Source organism: Phalacrocorax aristotelis, chromosome 2 (genome assembly GCF_949628215.1).
Source record: "Phalacrocorax aristotelis chromosome 2, bGulAri2.1, whole genome shotgun sequence".
In the NCBI taxonomy this organism is placed as follows: Eukaryota; Metazoa; Chordata; class Aves; order Suliformes; family Phalacrocoracidae; genus Phalacrocorax; species Phalacrocorax aristotelis.
In genome coordinates, this window is record NC_134277.1 from 8,154,422 (window position 1) to 8,176,026 (window position 21,605).

Below are 21,605 nucleotides of genomic sequence, written 5' to 3' on the forward strand. Positions count from 1 at the left end.
AGGGGTGGGGTTTGCGTGCTTCCTTGTCGCAGGTTCGAGTCTCGCCTCGGGCGCCGTCGGCCCAGCACTGCTGTACATTCCCGAAGGACCAGTCACTGCAGAGAGGTTGTTTATTTTTAAAAGGTCTGTCTTTTTATAGGTTAGTGGTTTGGGTGGGGTCTTTTTCTGCTCCTGTTGAAATGGGGGCAGGTGGCTGGGTTGCCTGACTCAAGGGATGCTCCTCTGTGACATGGGGGTTGATGTGACTCAAGGGATGTTCATCTGTGCAGCTGTGATTAAGATCTTGACGCCTACGAAATTGCTCTTTGCAAAAGGCAGCTATCAATTATGGCTTGGATTAAAAGGGGTCTAGAATATCTTACATACATTGAATGAACCCAATTTGTGTGGCACGTGATGCTCCGGGGCAGGAGCCGGCCAGCCGGTGAGTCCCTCATGCAGGCAGCTGCGTGCCCATGGCCGGCAGCAGGACCTGCTCCTCCTGAGGACCACGGCCCGTCCGCTGCGGTTGGCAGCGAGACAAGCATCGGAGAATGTGGAGAACCTGTTTGTGTTTTCCATAGGCTAAATGCAAAAACAGTAGGCTAAGAATAGCAACTCCCCGTATCTGCATATCAAAGAGCAGTAATGATATCATCCCTTTGGGTTTAGTGAGGTTATTGGCAATACTGCACGTTCTTACAGTTAGGAGGAGAAACTGGTGGTGGAGTTCTTTGTTTCTTCAAAGAAATCATGTTCGCCTGTATAAAAAGAGTTTTTTCTAGCTTGGTCCTGAATACCCAACAAATCAGAAAAATCTAACCTCAGATGCAAGGCAGTGGCTTTGTTTACTCTTTCAACCCTCTTTCAGCCCAAAATATGCTGCTCCCTCTGTTCAAAACACCCTGTTGTTGCCACCTGACTCTACTCAAAGTTTTAGATGGATGCCACCTGCCTCTACAAGGTCAGTCAGATTTAACCCAACTCAAAACAGGATTTTAGTGTCAAGTTCTAATACTGCTCATTAAAGTGCAGGAAGACGATGGTCTCTTTGGGCAGCTGTAGTAGCCTTTCTTTTTCTCTGTGTATGGATACACATGCAAAATTATCAAGAGCATGGAAGCTGGTTCTTTAGTGACAAAGTCCCCCCTGGCTGCAGGGGGGACACATGGCACAAAAATGCAACTACAATACTATTGCTTTAATTTTATTGAAGGATGTTTCTGCCTCACACTTTCACAGAATCACAGAATGGCAGGGGTTGGATGGGACCTCTGGAGATCATCTCGTCCAACCCCTCTGCCTGAGCAGGCACACCTAGAGCAAGGAAGAAGCCAACATAAGGGACAACCTTAAGAGCTGCGTGTCTGTTGTTACAGTACCTTAGAGGTCCAGGCCATGTTCCCTGGAAGAGTTCAAAAGACTCATTAATTAGCAGTGATTGCTGTTGAAGCTGACTGGTGACTGAACACAACCCAAGAGTAGAGTGCGACTCGCTGTGACTTATGACAAAGACACTACTCACTGCATCAACCACATGATTTTGTTGTTTGTTTTAATTATAGGTTCTTTGTTGCTGTTCTCCTCTAATTAAAGCCATCACACTAATTTCTAAAAAGGGGTGGCTACTTGAATTCAGAGACATAAAATATACAGCACACATAAATGCCAGTTGACTGAAACCCACTCCTACCTCATCACTTACCACTGCCTATATCCCAGCAGGGTCCTAGGGGAGCTCTTCTGCATGGGTGAACACGGTTTTGGTATTACAATCTAACGCAGGATGAAGTATCACAGTTCAGTGGAGATCAAGCAACAAAGATTCAAAAGAGGGTAAAAACATGGAATTCACCTGAGCAGTGAAAAAATGGAAATTTAATTGCTTGACATATTTAGTAGGTAACAGAAACAGGTAAATCAAATACACTGGTCACCTTGATAGGCAGATTGCTGTAACCACCTCTCATATATTACCTTCGCATTCATTTGCTTCGTACAGCGTGGCTGGCATTATGAAGTTAGAAAATTGATACTTACTTTGACAGCACTCTGCCTTAATAAAGACTCACATTGTGCTTTTTAGATTTATTTGTCAGTACTATCATTTCTCTTCTTTGCAGATCAAAAGCTAGATTTAGGCAATGATGCACACTTCAAACTTTAACCCTAAACCCGCCTTACGTAGATCTTTGTCTTTCTAAACCCCTGCCCTCTGCACTTCAGCAATCAGCATCACGTTCTTTCATCTTTTTTCTGCAGTGTTTCTGAGTGATAGCATATGATCCAAGGGTGCAGGATCCTACCTGCTCCTTACTCTTCCCTCTGAAACAGCAGAAACCTCCTTAACACAGAATCCTCCTTAATGCAGTATAGCTATAAGTAGCTCATAGTATCCAGGGACTCTCTGCCCCAGCACTCCTGTTTCTACAGGCAGAAAATTAGTCTTCCTTTGTTTGGCATGTGGGGAGCCTGAGGGTGCCCCTTGAGCCACAGGCACTGTTTATGTAGCAATTCAGCAGCAAGAGCAATGACTTTCCTAATAGCAGAAAGATCAGACTCTAGGGGTATGCATCCCTATCTCCATGAAATGTGTATTACAGAGAAAATTCCTGTTTCCCAATCTTGATTTTGAGCATCTTCCACACTGAGATGCTGCGTTTTCTACTGCACATGTTTAAGACCTTCATCGTAGGGAGAGAGAATGACAGGGCAAGAGAGGAAAGTATTTTAATTGGAGTTGCAGGCCTGAGCAAAATTAATTTTTTACTATTTTTTGGAGCGTATTTGCTCATTCATATGTTCACCATTGCTAATTTCAGCCAACGGAAGGAAACTGGGCTGGGTTCTGCGGAAAGGAGGACAAGCCCAGGTGCCCCAGCGCTGCAGAGAACCAAGTGTACTGTTTATAAAACGATTTGGTTTTTTTTTTTAGGGAGCAATGTCCTAACTTTAAATTGCCAGTTGGTCTACAACAGAGATCCAGTCTAAAGAATTAACACCCTATCCTGGAACAAGGCCTGAGGTAAGAGCTTAAACAAAAGGGAAAAGCATGAGGAAAACCAATGTGGTGACAAGAAATTCAGCATGTGTGAGGATGTTTGCAAAAAATACATCAAACTTTTATATTTAATTAAGTAATAGCTAAATTAGAAACTGGAATGTAAATGTTTCCTCCTTTAAGCATTTATTTTTCAGCCACAGAGATTTTGTTCCAACATAAGCTTCATCATTTTGAGCGTATTGTCACTTAATGTTCCCTCGCAAGATTTGTGTGGGTGACATTCCAGCATAAACCAGCTCCAAACAGATCTTCTAGGTTGAAAACAGTTTGTCTCTGTTCGTATAGTTGAATTAAACTCTTTCAGTAAAGTCAGCTGTTGTTTTTCTAATTAACCTCTAGACTCTTAAACACCTTAAGTCCAAACGTGACAAATTGACTAACCAAAAAGTCATTAAACAGAAGAATCACTCCAAGAAACAAAATAGGAAGGTCTCGTTTTCTACTTCTAGTAGTAGTTTTTACTACTAGTAGTAGTGAAAATTAAGACTTATGGTAGATGTTGAATCTGCATGTGGCAAAACAAATGATGAACTGCCCGGTGGATTATTTGAACCTCTCTGTTGCATGACTCCTCTAGCTTCATGCAGCTCATTACAGCCCCACTGTTCCAAGTTTCTCTCAACGAGTGAAGTGATCTGTCACTGGGTTTTATTAGATTTTTTAGAGCAGATGGCTGATTCTTTTTACCAGGAGAGCTGCCACTTTCTTTAGATGTGTCTCAGTTTTATGGTAGTCTAATTTATCTGTTTACTTCAGAAATAAGTAACTTAAATTACAAGGGTGTTATTATTTCACTGACCTCAGAGGAAGTGATAGATTTGCTGTGCAACCTGGGGAAAAAAAATTTAGTCCATTGGTAGATGGACTGCTAGCCATCAAAAAAACAGCCCAGGTCATTACTAAGTTCTGGCATCTGTGATAGAGTTCTATTGCTGGTTGCTGGATATTCTGCTTTACATTTCAGCTTGCAGGGTTACATCAGGAGTAAACTTGCTCTGTGCAGTCATTCACCTGCATTTATGTCTAGATTTCTTATCTCTGCAGGTTGCCTTTTGTCAGCTTGGAGTTGGAATTACCCTTGGAGTTGGAATTACTCCTTGTTTGCTTGTACCACATTGTTCTTTTCCTGCTGTTTGTTCCATCCTGTCTGAATAATTCTGCACTGCCTCGTTGTAAAGCTGCCAGATACTCCTTACTCAGACGTTAATCACACAGATAAGGACTGGTATTGTATTGGTGACCTGGCCAGGGGTATTTTCTTGCTTGTCTTTGGGGCACAGTTTAAGGTTAGCAATAAACAGATAAATAAAGGCTTACAGAGAAGAGCACGTGATTTGTAAAGACACCTTCATAGCCAGCAGTGACTACAGATGAAGTTTCATTTTGAGTCCTTGAGCTCTGACCTGCAGCCCACAAGACCGGGAGGTCTTATCTTTGACCTTGTGAACCTCCATCACTGCTCGTACCCCACTGACAGGAATAATGCAAATTTTGCCCCCATAAAACATGCTTGTGAGAATGTTCTCCACCTTCTACAGAGCTGTTCAATGAAGTATGAATGATCTTTCTAAATTCTGCTCTTGTGAGTTCCCCTTTGCTTGAATGTTGATGCCCTTACAAGCCCCAGATTTTACAGACATGACCAAGAAGCCATGCAGGCAGTGTGACCTTGCTGAAAAATTAACACAAATCCTAGGCCTGTCAATAGTAATGAACCAGTGTTTTAATTAATTAGCTATGTATGCCACCCTGGGTACTCTGATAAAAGATGCATCCAGGTAGCTGGCACCGAGTCTACACTAACTGGTATTCCTTGGCAAAAGCAAATCAGAATTTGCCCCTGTGGTGCAGAGGACTAATGGTACACTTCAAGCGTGCATTTCTAACCATGAGATAAAGCCCAAGCAGAATAACTGTATAATCCAGGCCATTTCCCTTTTTTCTTTTTCTTTTTTTTTTGTTTTTTTAAACTGACCAGGGAATCCCCATTTTACCCTTTTTACACAGATTTAGCATTAAAGTTTCTGTTTTCTGTAATCCCCACAGACTTCCTGTCAGAGTGAAATATACTTCTATTTCTTTTCTTTTTGATCTCAACACTTGTAAGTAATAAATAATTGATTGCCAAAGGAATTCTGGGAATATATTCAGCCTTAAAATTGAGCACTAAACTATTTGCAAATGTGCTTAGGCACTAGCCCAAAAGATACATCAAAAGAATGTATATTGGATATTGGGAAGTGAAGTGCCATCGTATATTAGAATTAGGAAGCATAAAGTATAAGTAGAGAGATAACAGCTGTCAGATCTGCTACTGGTAGTAATAGAAAAAGGTATGTTTTAATAGAAGGCTCTAAAGTTTTGTTCAAGCTAGACCACACTTTCACCTCAGTGATGACACTCCAGACCCTGTTCAGGGAATGCCTTGGTTTTGACTGTTGTCTTGAAACTGGGGCTTGGCAGTGTATTCACCCAGGAGGTATCTACAACTTAGTCTGAATGGTCTGTGAAGTAAATTTATTAGAAAGAACCGGGGTATGTTTACTGCAGTGATTGGCCATCTTTGGTACTGATGACAGATTTACTATGGCAGTCTTGTTTCACCACGGCTATAAGCCCCAGTGTAAGCTTGGTCAGTAAAGCTATACTCTGTGCTGCTGTGGCCACACTGTAGGGTCTGGACTAACTTAAGCACACCTACACTGCTGCACTTGCAACAGGGTCATACCCAAACGTCTGGATATCTGTGAATAAAGTTAGATGTTGTATGGTGTTGGCCTTGGTGTTTGCCTTGCCACTGCAACTAAAGCTCAAGTATGCTCTTCATGGGGCACATCCTCTTGGAATCCATCTCCAAACATGCAAATGACAAGAAAGTAATGACAAAGAGTGCAGATGGATTTATTTACCAATGGTAAATCATGCTTGACCAAGCTGGTTGCTTTTTATGGTGAAATGGCTGGCTAAGAAGATTAAGGGAGAGTGATGGATGCAATGTATCTTGTATTCTGTAAAGTTTTTGACACCATAGCATTCTTATGTGGGAGCTGAGGAAGTATAGGTTAGATGAATAGACTGCTAGATCAGGTGAAAACTGCCTGGGACCATGAGGTTTAAAGGACAATTATCAACAGCCTGACGCCCAGTTGGTGGCTGGATAGTAGTTGTGTACCATGGGGTTGATACTGGGGCTGATATTGTTCAGCATTTTCATTGTGATCAGTGAGAACACACCTTCAGAAAACTTACGTGTGATGCTAAATTAGAGAAAATTACTAGGACACTGAATAATAGAGCTTCAGTCTAGAGGAATCTTGGAACACTTGTGGATTGCACCTTAAGACATGCAGTAAGGTGCGTGAAGCTTGGTACCTGGAGCAGAATAACCTCATGCAGCAATACAGACTGGGAACTTACTATGAGAACTGGAAACTGAGGGCAAATTTGAGGCCAAGGGCCACGGCTTGTACCTTTGGAGATTCAAACAGGACATTAGCAAAATTTCTTCAGCAGGAGGATAGTGCAGCACAGCACTGGAATATATTATTTGGAAGAGTTGTGGAATCTCAATCCTTTGGGGTTTTTGAGACTCAGCCAAATAAAGCCGTGGCAGGTTTGATTTAGAGCTGGTGATAATCTGGCTTTCAGTGGTAGGCTGGTTCAGATGGCTTTCAGGAGCTTATTTCAGTTTCTCTGATTCTGTAATCTTTGTTTCCACACAGCAGCTAGAAGAGTCACAAGTGAGTTTGCTTACAACCTTCCCAGATCTGTTAGGTTTTTCTTGCTTAGAAGTTTCTTATGCATCTGTGCAAACTGGACATCTGTGACCATGGGTGTAAATCAAAGATGCCTTTGCACTGGCTTTGTCAGAAGCCATTCTATCTTCTGGTAGTATGGAAAGCTATATCATCCTTGATGTATGTTACACCAGCCTCAGAGATTCTCTTGTGTAAGGCAACTTGCAGTAACTCTTACGAAGTTGCGAATGTGGAGTGTTGCAAGGAGAGCATGCTCCATCCACGTTCATCTCGCATACTCATGGTTCTTCTGCTACAATGATGGAAGATGGTCATGGTAGTGACATAGAATAGAGTCAGTCAGGAGTTTACTGATAGTAGTTTTCCTACCAGGGTATAGAGACTGGTGGAAAACAAAAAGGTTTTTTGGACTCTCTTCTGATTGAAGGAAATGGGTTGGATGGATTTCTCATCTTCAGAAGTTTCAGGGGAGGTTTTTAGAAAGATGTTGAGACATCATTGGTTAGCAATTTCAATGTGAAACTGTCTTGTGAAACGATTTTTCTCATAGATCTTAATTATACTAAGATATTTGAATGAAAAAGGGCCATAGTTAAAATGAAACATGTAAAAAAAAAGTTCATGTTGGCTCACTGGTGGATTAGAGGACAAGACTTTGCTCTTTTGATTTTGAAATCCTGAAACTCCCCTAGGATGGGAAACCTCTTCCTACTGTTGTGAAAGAAAATAGCCATCTGAGGTTATATTATGTTAGGGCAGCGCAAAATAGCCTTATCATGGCTTGGGAAAATCGTCCTGTATTTTGATGTCCTATATCCGGTGCATCCTGACACTAGTGCAAAATGCCACTTTGGGTAAGTAGCATTTCTCTGATTATTCCATGTATTCACTCTGCTTGTGTTCATACCTGTTTCAATGCTTGATTTTCTGCAAATGTTCTGACAATAAACTGCTGATGGGAATGTTCACTGAAGCACCAAATTCATATGTGAACATTCAAGTATATCTGCAGAAAATGAATTCTAAATATATATATATAAAACCCTCCATTTTTTCATCAACTGTGTGAGCTCTGCAATCACATCAGCAATGATGGACTGAATTTTCTGATGATGCATGTTTATAACAAACTTGCTGAGGGGCAGTTACAGAAAGAGACTTCTTACAGGAAAGTCTGAAAGTTAGAACTGAGATTTGCAATGGTAGTTTCTGGAGAAAAAAAAGTATATGATAACATTCTTTCTTTGCAAATGGGATAACATTCTCAGATTATGTAGAGCTTGAAAACATGGTCACCTCTTTCACTGCCCTAATCTTTGATAAGCCGTGCATTAGGGAACAGCAATGCGTTGAAAGACTAACTGCAAAAATTAAGCACTTCACCAAAATGAATCTAGTCACTTAAGATTTTTCAATGTGCAGGCTAAGGCTGCAATTGCCTGATTGCTTTAAAATGACATAAATTCAAACTGCTTCTGCAATACATGATCTCTTTCTGGGCTGCATGTTCTTGCTGCCTCCTTTGGGTTGTGCTGGTGGTTGTGTACTGAACCAGCTCAGCCCTGTGACCCAGCTGGGAGCTGATGGAGGTGAGAGGGAGGAGTCTGCCTTTGGTTTTGGTGCTCAGTTCCCTGATGGGGAGATGGCAACGTGAAGCCAGTGGTGAGAGCCGGCAGGACTGTCTCATGCTGGCAGCCTGTGTTTAGGTTAGCCAAAAGTGACTACAGAGCCAGTTGCGAGGAGACCTCAAAGAACTGGTTAATCTCAAAGGTTAATTTCTCCTCTGTGAAATTCTCCTCCAAAAAAAAAAAAACAAAAAACCAGCCTGGAATTCTGAAGCACAAAATGAAGCATCCAGAAGAAAAACCACTCTGTTGCTAGGCCATCCAGAGGTGATCCAAAACGTTTTTGTGCCTGACCCAACACAAGGCAGTTTCTGCTCTTTAATTTGTGAGGGGATTGCAATAGATGTGTAGGCTAAAATAACTTCTTTATAAATCCTCTGACGGCAGCAGAGTTTCAGCAAGAGTGATTTCACCCAAGGTAGCAACTACAGCCAGAAATGTGTTACAGTGCTTCCCAAAGACTTGTACTCAGGCGCTAGCTTGGAATTATTAAATGGTTGGTCAATAACAAAGAAGTTGATCTAAGACAACATGGAAAGTTGGGAAGTAGTAGCAGACCTGTGGGAGCTGCACACCCCATGACCATGGACTTCTGGGAACCTCTCCATGTCCATGTGGTGTTTCAGAAGTTACCTGCAATATTAAAAATTGCATGTATATTGATATATCAATGATACTGATAATTGATGCATAAAACCCTACGCATGAAAAGCAGGGTTTCTGACACAGTGTAGCCATCAGCAAAGGTCCCTGGATTTCTGAGAGACCATTACAGTTTCCAGCAAATCTCTCTGTTGCTGCTGGCCTCCCGCAAGCTGATTTGTGTCTATGTTAACTGGAAGATCTGCTTCTTAGGAAGAGATGGAGTTGTAGGAGGAAAGTGAAACATGGAAATGTCCGCAAAATATCTGTATCATTTAAGTGGAACCACTGGTTTGAGTGGTATTAGGGGTGCGGAGAACAGAGCACTAGGAAACAATAGGACTCGTTTGCAAGGAGAGAGGGGAAAATGCAGCTGATATGGTTAGGAGTGAGATTAACACCACAGCTTCTAATTGAACACAACAGCCACTAAAATTGGTGCATTTTTTTTCTGAGTTTAAGAATAATATGGATTATTTAGAGAGTGACAGTTATGGGGACCCAGAAAAGCTCTTCTCACCCAATAATCTGGAGTCTTCAGCTGACTGTCATGTTTGCCTGCTCTTCTGAAGTGAACCTAGTAGTTCCTTCAAAAAAAGCTTTAAATAAAATAACCAGATTCTTTCTCTCCATTCCCCTTTCCCTCTTGCCATAGGCAAACAAAGCCCCAACAGACAAAAGCCTTCACTAGTATAATCCCCAACTGCCAATATTAACTTAAAATGTATCATGGAGGTAAAAAAAATGGTATAATCTGGGCGATTTTACCCATTATTATAGCCTGAAGGCTGTATGAGGAAGTGTTCTCCTCTCCACCTTCGCAAGAAATGAGGTGTCTCAGGAATTAAAGCAAGCTAGATGGATGAGGAGGCTCAGGAGCAGTGAAAGGGAACACAAAAAAGGTCAGCTTGCCTTCCTTGCAAGGCAAGTTAAAACTTATGTTTTAACACAGACATAAGTTAGGGGCCTAGAGAAGGAAGGAGAAACAGTCCTGATAAGTTTGAGCGATTGTGGAAGTATCTTTTGGAGGCAGAACACTAGCTTTATCTGCATCTTCAATATTGTCCTTTTACTCTTGGGATTCCATCTTGGAAAAAAACATCCCATTTCACAATCCAATGTAATTACCCAACAACTGTGATTTAAATCTTTAATTACAATCATCTCTGCTTACATATGAAAAAGTATTGACCTCCTGTTCTACTGCTTTCTCGTAGCTTTTTATCACCTTTTATGATCAGTCTCTTCCATCCTGACGGCATGTTGTCTTGCTGTGCTTTGCCTGTAGGGTATTTCAAGCCAGGCAGCAGACACGCACTCCCCTCTTCACAGGCAGTTCTTTGCCTTGTATCCTTTCCCACCTGTGTGTTCGGTCCTCAGTGGCAGCAGTGACTTGGCACAGAAAACGATGGTTGGCAGATTATTATAACACTGTCTTCACAGGGACAGCCAGGTGTTGACCACAGCAAGAGAAATAAACGTTGATTTTCTTTTCTCAGGGTCATCCACTCCCTTTCAGTTACACAAGAAGTGAACCAGGCCCAGCCAGTGCTGAGATGTCTGCTGATGTTCTCCAGCTGTGCATTTATCATCTGCTTCTATTCTTTATTTCCTCCCCCTCTCCTTTTGCAGGATGAAAGTAATGACAATGTGGGATTCTAAATATATCCGAGCCGCTTGCAGGTTCTGTGATTGCGCTGTAGGCTGTGTGAAATCTGCAGGCAACAGTACGCCTGCTTGCAGTGTTGCTTTAGGGGAGAATCTGTTTAGTGCCCTAAAACAAAGTTAGAGACATACGAAGGCCCAAAGGCTAGCACGCTGAAGGAGATGTTGGCACCATTTGCCTGAAACCGTCTCTCTGTTAGCAGGTAGTGTCCCCACTGGAAAATAATGAGTGCATTCAGTGGTAGATCTTTGTTACAGTGAATTAGACACTCACTAGCACACAAAGATTCATCAAGTGAAGCATTTCAGGAAAAGAGCACATCCATCCTCACAAGGGCACCCTAAGAGTACTTGATCCCAGTGAGGCTGTTATTTTTTTAGGCTGTGGGCCTCAGACCTGCTGAAGCAGTTCCTTCTGCTCCCTCACCTCCTCCTACTTCCAGCCACTCCTTCCCACTCCCTTACTCCTTCTGCTATGCTGGCACAAGCATTTGGGCATGTGGTGAAGTGCAAAAGGAGAGTTAATCTGGCTGAAAAAATCCTGGCTGAAAAAGAATGGGGGGTAGGGGGGTTAGCCAGCCCTGCTCCCCTCCTCTGATTTATTTGCAGCAACCTAGGAGGTACAGGAGGAATGATGTAGGAACAGGCACTCCTTAAGCAGGCAGAGCTGCTGAAAATAATGCTCACTGGGCTATGATAGGGTTTCCTTTTTGTGATGACTTCTTCCTGTCACCTGCAAGGAGACAAGACAGCCCTGTTAGAGTTTGCTTGGAGAGGATGGGGAAGAAATTACGTGCTCACAAGTGCCGGACTCCAAACTAGGCATCGAAGGGGAATTTAGAAGAAACTATCAAGTGATGGTCAAGATCTTTTATATTCTTGTTTGTTCGGCATATAGTTCAGTTTAAAATAACAGTTTTTACTAGTGAAGCTCTGTCTGTTTTGAACCTCACTACCTCCAAACAGAGGAACTGCCACTTAGTTCAAAGCACTGATAAGAGAAATGAGCAGACCATTGGAGAATCAGCTACTGAAAGGGAAATGCCTCCTTGGTTTATAGCCAGGAGTACCTAATTTGTACTCAGAAACTTAATATTTAATTTAGAAAATATCTTTGATTTTTTTATAGTGATGTTAAATATTATCATGATGTTTATGTGCACATATACATATATACCCTCCCCTCTTCTGCTTTTCAGTCCTGCTTACCTCTTGGAACTGAAGAGATAACTGGAGGCTGTAGAGAGCGTTTTCAATGAGTCAGTTTGAAAGTTACTCTGAGGATCTGAGGTCGCACAAGTGCTTTAGAAAACACAACCAAAGACTCGAATATACCCACTAGCTTCAGGCACTGGGTTGAAGTGAAATAATGCTTCCAGACTAAGTCCTGGCCTTCAGGCAGTGATTCCAAGCACCTGACCCAAGTCCTGTGGGTCTCCACATAGTAAGTGAAGACAGAAAGTTCAGAAGCCATGTCAGTGTGCCTGAGGCAATACCTCTCTTTCTGTGCATAACGAACCTATGCGATGATGAAGCCTGTGGGCTGACGAAGAAGTTCTTGGGCTAGCCAATGGGAAGTGGTGGATGAAGATGTGTCTGAGACCAGGTGCCTGACTTGGGACTGCCTAGGGGATCTCCCTTACAGATCAAGAATACTGAGCTCTAGGAAGGTAAGTAATGATGGGTGGACTCTTAAATGGAAAAATACAAGCAGTCACTGAGTGAGAACGAGATTCCTGCCTTCTGGAGATGTGGAAAAAGAGAAGTTTGGGTCTTCAAGATCTTAGGAGTGTGCTGCAGGCACTGAGTTATGATACAAAAGGCTACCACCATCTTCTCTACCTGTGTTCTGCAATGAACCCCCATGTAAGACTCACTTGGATATACTAAAATAAACTACTTTTTCCCCCAGGGAGTTTTGCAGGAAGCCCAAAAGCTTCACAGCAATTTTGAGGCAGAATTTAGGGACTCAGCATGTTTCTTCTTTTTCAGACTGCAGGTAAGTTTGTATTCCAAAGTGATGACAACAGTTCACACACACACACACATAAAAATGTATACATTTAGTTCCTCTGGGAGCTGTTTGGCAATAGACTAAGTGCTGAGAATCACTATTTGAGAATGAGTTCCCCCAAGCTAACTGCTTTGCTGTCATGTAGGTGGGGAGGATCTGGCCTTCTAGCTGTGAAATCAGGCAGGAGGTTTTTTTGTTTGTTTTTATTTTGTTTTAGAAAACTAAATTGTGTTAGAGAAATACAATATAGAACAAGCACCTTGTGTTGTTCTTTTCTCTTTCCAGCAGGAATGACTGGGGGCAGGGGTATGGTGCACAGAGATGAGCCGTGTCTTTGTCATTAGAAAGTAAGTAAGGGTTTACAAAGTGATGACGCTGTGGCTGTGTTCTGGCAGTGTGCTGGGTAGATTGTGACTGCTGGGTAATCTTTAAACTATTGCCTCTCTCTAACTCCAAGATCCTGAATTACATTAGAATCCCATATTTCATCTGTAAAGCTGTGAAACAGATACATTTTTCAAACAGTAAGAAACATTTTTCTTTCCTCTTTTTTCTCATCCTGATTCCATACCTTTCCTGAGCGAGTTAGAGTGCCTGGCTAAGTGGAAAAGTACTAGTGGTGGGTCTGCAATAAATAGATAAGATGAAAAACTTGCGATATCGTAAAGGGTGCAGTTGCTTGATTGCATCTACTTATTTTGTCAGTGTGTGATATCCACTTTCTTGTTAGGCTTTGAGATTATTAGTACTGAATCTTCACCTCATTGCTTGCATCTACGGATAGACTTTCTTACTTCCAACCTCATGATGTGTTAGTCTCAGCTACTGTAATAATAGCTGACTTTATGCAAAAAAACCCCCACAAACAACAAAACAAAACCATCTAAGGAAAGGCACGGCGCCCACACAAGTACCACAAGAGTACTTCTTCCTTAGCTGCTCTGAAGAGTTGCTACAAACCTTAACATTTCTCCCAGTGGGATTATAGGCAAGAGGAAATTTGATATGCAAGGACTCACAGAACAGTGGAGTGGCCATGCATGTCTGCCTCAGTTGGAGGTTTGCTTGTAGTGTGTGTAAATACATTTGATTTAGCTGTGATCTACTTTGCTTGGGCAACAAGCAGGGTGAAGAGATCAGTGGAAGAGCCACCCACTTGGTTAATCATCCACAGCCCACTCCGTGCTGCTGCGTCGTCACTGCTACCCATAGCTGAGATACAGAGATTAGGAACAGTTTGCATATGTTTACAGGTGCTGCAACTGGGTTTTTTTCTTCCCAGTTGCCGAACAGACCTGCTGCTTTGTGGTGTACGTGAAGGCATTGCATGAAACCGAGTGTCCACAGACTTGAAAGTCTTTGTTTTCACAAATTCTGAAGTTATGATATAGGAGACTTGAACCATCGCGTTTTGCCTTTATGTAGGAGTAATATCAAAATACTTCACAAATTTCTATTCTTCAAGGAAAAGTCCTAGTTTGTCTATTAGTTGACGTATACTTCAGTCCCCAGAAACAAATGGAGCTGGATGCAGGGAAGTATTAGTGGAGACAGAGGAGCTGAGGGGGAAGAAGCAGCAAAGAGTATTTGAGAAAATTACCTTTTTCTATATAGCAGAAGATGAAAATACTACTTTGGGAAGATGGGTTTCCTTTGATATCTCATGTAGAGAAATATTAAGTTTTGATGGTGAATGTATAACTTAGAAATGCTGAGGCTGGCATAAACCTTTATGGTGCTTGGGGTAGAGCAGCAAAAAAAGTGTAAACTAATGGACAGTTGTCAACAGGACAACTACCACAGGTCTGAGCACTGTGCAGTCAGTGACAGCTGCTGAGTGTTGGGCGTGTGCGCTTAGAAACAAAACACTCCATACTCAGCATTTTTACTGCTAGATGGATGAACGCTTGCAGTGAGTTAAGCCAAGCTAGAGATTTTGGGGATTCTTGATCAGTTTTAATATGCAAATGCCCAATAAATATATATTTGCTTGAGTTAGAAGTAAGGTCCAGCTCCCAGTTTTTGTGAATCTTTTTGTGGGAAGGAAACAGCCCATTCCCCTGTTGGCAGAAAGAATATGCCAGGATTTTCATATTACTGAAGAGAATTAGTCCCTGGCCTCCATGGAAGGCTGCGCTTCCACCTCCAGGTACTGTGTGCCAGTACCAGCCTCAGAGCCCTTCTGGTGTGTGACTTGTTGCAACCTGAAAAATTCACAAGATTTTCTCCAAAAGCCTTTTTTAAAAAACAGTTCTGCTGCTTCAGAAAGTTAAACGCAGACTCAGAAAGATATATGGTATAAATAGCAGGGGTTTAGGAGCTGAGGAATGGCATGGTGCTTCAGAAAAGCTAATGCCCTACTCCTCTGGCAAGGCTTGGTCAGACCCCTTTTTGTGCCTCTAGGGTTGCTCCTGTCATGTGCAGTTTGGATCTCTGTGATTTCAGACAGCTGTATTCAGCTATAACAAATGTTTTCTTAAAGCCTGATTAGATCAAAATGATGTTTGTGTTGTGTGTGACAGCGCTTGTGGTGACTCGGAGAACCAAAGACTTCGTCTCCACAAAGAGGCTTCTTGATATCTCTGGTCTGGCTGATTAACAAATGCATTTGCTAACTGGAAAAATATGTTGCTGCTTTGTTGATATGTTGACTCATTTGATGTATTTTAAAAGAAAACAAACAACAAACTGATTTGCTTGTCCAAACGAGTCTAGCTGACATATCTGCAGAGGTAGGCTGGGCTGGAGGATGTCAAGATCATCTCTCATCAGATTATTGTGATCTCTTGTTTGTTTCATGGTCTGTGTGAAGAAATCAGTTCTGTATTACCATCAGCTCTTCTGGGCCTCAGATGGGGTTTCATATGGCATCATTGTGACAAACAGATCTACGCTTTATGAGCAGCATGTTAGGGGAAACTTATCAAACCATGAAACCTGAGAATGTTTGATATTGATAAAAACTACATTGCATAAAAGTTCTTTGAGTGGTATTTTAATGACTCAGTCAGACAGAAGAAAATATTCCATTCAGTGCACAGGAGACAAGATGTGCCGTTTCCAAGCTGGAGTAATAGAGGGTTAGTTCAATCTGCAGGCAATTTTGCTTAAGGATGGAAACCATTGGATAGGAGGTTCTGTACATACATATGTGTGCAGTTGCTTTTGAATGACGCACTTCTCCTAGTGGGGGTGGTTCTACAAAGTGTGGAGCCGGGTTATTGTTTGCATGCTGGAGTACCCCTGGAGGGACTTAAATCTGTCTCTCTTCTGGTGTGTCTAAACAGCCTGAATTGCTAGTTTTGGAACTGGCTGTAATGCATCTGTTTCCAACCAGATAAAGATTCGGGTGGCCGTACGTGCTCCAGCGATGACAAATTCATCACTGTATTGCTGCGTTCCGCGCCGTTCTGCTGGCTTTCTGTAGCGATTTCGGGCAACTTAAGGAAATAGTCCTTTAGATAGTGGCACCTGGGAAGCTGCCTCTGCCATGTTAATTTGTTGTTGTCTAATAATATAGCTGTGCTGATGCTACAGTCTCTCTGTGAGGGTGACATGGCCTTTCTCTGTAAGCTTCTTGGCTGTTTTCTTTACACAACTACTGGAAATGTTTACATCTTTCAGGCCTCTACCCTTGACTCAAGCTTGGTTGAAGTTGCCCAGTGAGTTCAAGTTGGAGGGAGGGAAAAAATTGTCAGATAATACAAACATTTTTCCGAAGAATACGAAACTGAAAACCCAAAGATGGAATTTGAAAGTGAATAGTAGACTTAATAGAAAAAGTTGACAAATACAACTGACTTTATGCTATTCCCATGTTCAATATGGGAAGCCTTTTTTTTTTCTCCCCTTGAATTTACAATTCATAAGTGTATCGCTGGTATTGTTTAGGAAGATAGGGATGATTGGAGTACTTCCGATCTTCCCTACCTACTAGCTAGACCTTCTGTCATTTTCCAGATTTCTTTAGAACTGCAGAGGTAAAATCCCCTGATGTAAAAACATAGCTTCTGGTGTATTATTTTGAAAATAAGAGGTGTAATGTTTGGCAAATTCCATGGTGCAGCATCACAAAGTACACAGAACTGAGTATATGGAACAAAATTTTGCGTTGTTTTAAAACCATGTAATGCAGTTATGTCATTGTATCTGTACATATACATGTATATATGCAGAGCTTTACTGTATAGTTAATAATAACCAGATTTCAAGGTAGACAGGTGCGTTAACATAGGTGAAAGTGAACATGAGAGTTTACTGCAAGTCTGCTGGCTTTGCTTGAGTTTGTGGAACTGCTGCTTTCATTAATTATGAACATTCTAAATCATAACATTTCTCTTAGAGAACTATCAAAATAAAAGTGTGTTATTTACATAGGTGTCAGAGTTACTGCAGTTGATATTCTCACTAAAACTGGGTCCTAAGTCACGTTGGACTGGCTTCAAATTTCAGACTGTTATTTGCAAAGTGCAAATGGGTAATTTCTCAGCTGGGGTAAGATGAAGTTGTTAGAATTCAATTTTAAAGGCAAAGAATCAGAGTGGTTTAAAATAAGCTTTGCATAGCCTCTACCTCAAAGATACTTTCTAAGGCATTCAGCTACCATGGTGATGAATGTGGTATAAATAGAAAATAGATTAGATAGAATCCAAAATGTTTCTGAGTAGATCTAAATTAACAGTGGCCATTCATGAAAGAGAGGTAGGAATTCACTGTGCAGAATTTAGGAAAATACACAGTAATAGTAAATCCAGACTGGTTTATAGAAAGAGGAAGGTAGGAAGCAGTTGGTAATACCATGGCTGGTAATAGAGTATCAACAGGAGTATTGGATTCTGTTTCTGTTCTACCCTAGCACAGAAAAAGCAGGCACAGGAGATGTTTTAGAAACTCGAGAAGCACAGAAAGATTTTTACCTGGGAGACAAAAACCTCTTTTGAACAGACAGGTGCTAGAAATGGCAACATTCCCCCATGTATCTCTGAAGCAAATAAGGGATCCCAGAACAGCAGGATACACAACTGGGAAACACACTCAGAAATGTCACCTATTCTGCAGAAGACATACACCTCTGTCCCTCGTCAACCAAGTCCTCTTTAACTTGTCTTGTCACATAAGACCCCAATATAATTTAAAGAGAGCAAGTACTACTTTTTAGGCTGTTTGCATAAGAAGCTTGTAGTTTTCTCCCACAGTATGTTAAGGTCAGCTGTTTTGGTAGGAATTAAAGCTTGTTTAGGCCCCAGTTTGCAGACTTATTTAAAGGACGTATAACTTCACGGACATGGATAATTCTGTTGTTTTCAGTGGGACTATTCATGTGCTTTAAACTGCAGGTGGACTGAAGTACCCTGCTGAAGAATGGTCTTAGAAATAGCTGTGTTCAGGTCTATGTAGGCATAAAGACTATACAATAGGTTAACGTGTGCCCTACAGATACATCTTTCTATGAATAGTCTGAACTGTGTTGCTCCTTTTTTTTTTGGCTTAGTTTTGTCTGCAGCCAAGGGGAAATCTTAGCTTCTCTAGCAATTTACTTTCCAGTGATTGAGTAATACTCTGTGATTGCTAGTGTGTGAACACCATTATTTGGTGACCTTTCCTAGTGATTGTATGATGACAACTGCGTAACAGCTGCCCTTAAAATAGCTTCATGTTTGAGATGATCAAGGGATTAAAGACCTGTCTTTCGTGCTGCTACTTTTTGAGCTTCTGAATTGAGTCTTTTTTATGCTGTCGTTGTTTCTGCTAGTTAGAAAACAAGTTGAGACCTCAGTCATGTATTTGTGACCAAGACATAAGCACTGTTCTTGGCTGGTCAGATGAACAAAATCAGAGGGTGTTGTTTATCTAACTCAGAAGTAATTCACTGAATATGCTCTGATAACAGTTCTCTACTACTTACCAAACATCAAAGTTTAAAGGAAGAGGGCCGACCAGCCGCTTATCTGGAGATTTAAATTTCAGATTTGACAGCAATTTTTTTAAAAATACATAGCTGAAATTATTTTCGATGGAGCATGACAGCTAGACAGAACAGAAACTTCAGGGGATGTGTGATAGCACTCCCTCACCCTCATGTTAGTCGAGTCAAGATTCTGATGATGTCCCTGTGAGGAAGCAGAGGTTCAGGAGAATGTTTTCGGGCCACTAAATGAGGAGTGATGGAAGAATACACCTTCACAACTATCCCTTTAACTAGAATTTGCCAAGAACATGCGGCCTGCAGGTAAGTTGTTTGGGGAATGTGAACCTTAGTGCCAGCAGTACAGTCCTTAGGTCTTATCAGTATGACTAAGATACACTAGTGCTTTTACAGATCAGCTCAGCAATGAAGAAAAGCTGACTGAAGCTGATCTCAAGCAGGGGAGAGGTTATGTAAACAAATAAAACCTTTTTTGTAATCCCATTTCTTTGAGGGTATGCAAACACAATTGATTAACTTGCTAATTAATTTGGTAATGTCCCTGGACTCTGAGCTGTCACTAAGCTTGTGCATGCATTTTGTTTAGGAACCCATCTCCTCCTGGCAGATTACATATGTAACCAAAGCTGGGTTTCCATTACCCCTTCTCTGAAATAGCAACATGATATATATGGGTATGACACTATCAGCTTTGGAGATGCATGATCTAGAACACAATGTGCGATTCATCTTAATAACACAAAGCTAGCATAAATGCATCAAAAGCACCCTCTTCTCGCATACTGGCTTCTCATAGCCAAGTGCAGGCTCGCTTTTTCAGAGTTATCTAAGAGTTTCTTGGGGGCTGCTGTGTTACTGTTGAATAAATTCTCACAGGAGTAAAGGGTTATCAAAATTTCAACACTTTCTACTTCTTTAGATTACCTTCTTTATTGTAAACATACAGTAGCATCAACAGTTTAAAATAAACCCCCTAAAATAAAAACCCAATCCTCTCCTGCCTACACAGTTCTCCCTTTGAGACCGAAATTAAAGCATGGCAGGTATCAGCCACATCACTTAACACATTCCTGGAAGGCATTTGGATGCTGTGGTGTGAAGGGGCGTAGACAAACCAACGTAAAACAGCATAGCTTCAGTTGTGCGGCTCATGGCAGGCTCTACAGCTACCTGTAGAGGTACAGCAAACTGAGACTGCGTACACTTCTTGGGTGTCCATTTCCATTTCAGTATAGCTTAAACTCAGCTAACTGTTGTGGCCTATCTGGTACAAAGGGTGGAAGGACACAACAATCCCTGTGGGCTTAAAGCATAAAACAACAATAACAATGGCTGTGTTCTGAGGGAGAGGCCATGATATCCTCCAAATACCACATGATGATGGTATCAGAAGAATCTATGATTCACTAAGCTGTATAAATCAGGTGTCTCCTCCTTCCTCTTCTACCTGAGGAATTAGTTATCATTATTGTAATTTAAATAATCATTAGATACTTGGTCTTTAGAATATCAGCAGGATGAATGAATGTTTTCACATTTGTCATTGCTGTAAGACCATCATCAGCTGATGTATGTATCATAGTTTCACAGCACAATTTTTGTTCCAGGTTCTCCAGGGACTTGTCTCTTTGTTACTTAGACTATGGACAGATGTCCTCTTCTGGATTCAGCTGGAACAGCTTGAGATGTTACTGTGCTTTACTCCCCCCTACACTTCTGCTAACAAAGCAACTTGTCTGAGGGTTCCCTAAACCCACTTCAGGCATAATCAAGTGAGTTAGCGTGTAGCTCCTATTTAAACTGTTTGAACTCTCTCAGCTGATTCTGCTTGAAGTGGCTTAGGGAGCTGGCACACAAACAGCTGGGAGAACTACAGGGGTAGTAATCAATGCCCGGGGGACCCTGATAAACAGCATGAGAAGAGAAGGGCATGACACAAACGTTTCAAACCTCTGCAGCTGTTTGCAAATTGAATGTCTACGTAGAGCCTGTAGGCTGCATGTGAGCTATGGCAATACCTCTGTTTCCAGATGAGGTGTTCTCCTCTGCTGTAACAGCTAGCAACTTCTTAAAAAAAGAGAAAAAAAAAGCTGAGAATTGTAAGAAAGTTTACAGTGATGAGCCCATATAGCATATGAACAGATGATCTCTGAGCCCAGCACAGCATATTGTGCAACAGCATGGGAGAGAGGAAATTTTGGACAGGAAAGTCAAAGCGTATTCTTTCTTTTATCTGCTGGATGCTAAAGCAGTGCTTTTCATGTGCTATTTTGATTTGACTGGCCTGAAAAGGGGGGCAGACAATTTCTATCGAGCTTCAATGCCTAGTCCCAGAGCCTACTTATTAGAGTCTGAGTGTCTGCTGTTTCAACTCACTGATAAGGGAGCCCTTTCAACAAACAAATTGGGCTGCCTTCCTCCACACTCTGTATCTTCCAAAATCTCCAAGGGGAATGGAGTGAACAAATACATCGAGCGAGTGTGCTCAGTTTGTGGTAAACGGCTGAACAACCCCCCCCGAGCATATGCACAGTCTAGAGCCATCACACCACTCTGGTCTGAGGACCAGAGGATACATCTCATTCATTTTCTTACACAAACCCTTGGTCTGCACGAGCATCTAGCATATCAGCGTGGAGCTGGGACAGGGCAATAGCAAACTAGACCCTCATGGGAAACACTTGTTCTCGTGGTTCATGCTTGGGCCCAGGCATCTGGAGGGTCTATTTCAGGCATTACCACGCACTTGCAGTATGACCAGGGCTGAGTCACAGATGAGACATCATTATCCTGTATGTAAATTAGGTATCAACAACTTTGCAGGTGATGTTTGTTGCAGCCTGTTTGTGGCCTTTTTTTTCCTCTCGATTTAAGTGTACTAATGTGTCGTATTCTTGACCTGTTTATGGCTAACCTGGAGGATCTGTGGGCT

General features: G+C 41.7%; 2 long non-coding RNA genes across 2 annotated transcripts; one reads left to right on the forward strand and one right to left on the reverse strand.

Moving 5' to 3' along the window:
* Position 1: 1 nt before the first annotated feature.
* Positions 2-12,018, forward strand: LOC142052380 (uncharacterized). The gene is made up of 3 exons (XR_012658817.1): positions 2-123; positions 2,915-3,004; positions 11,933-12,018. It is a non-coding gene; the product is annotated as an uncharacterized LOC142052380 (long non-coding RNA).
* On the reverse strand, positions 10,857-13,834 carry LOC142052379 (uncharacterized). The gene is made up of 3 exons (XR_012658816.1): positions 13,767-13,834; positions 11,421-11,466; positions 10,857-10,948 (listed from the first exon to the last, which is right to left on the reverse strand). It is a non-coding gene; the product is annotated as an uncharacterized LOC142052379 (long non-coding RNA).
* Between the last annotated feature and the right edge of the window lie 7,771 nt (positions 13,835-21,605).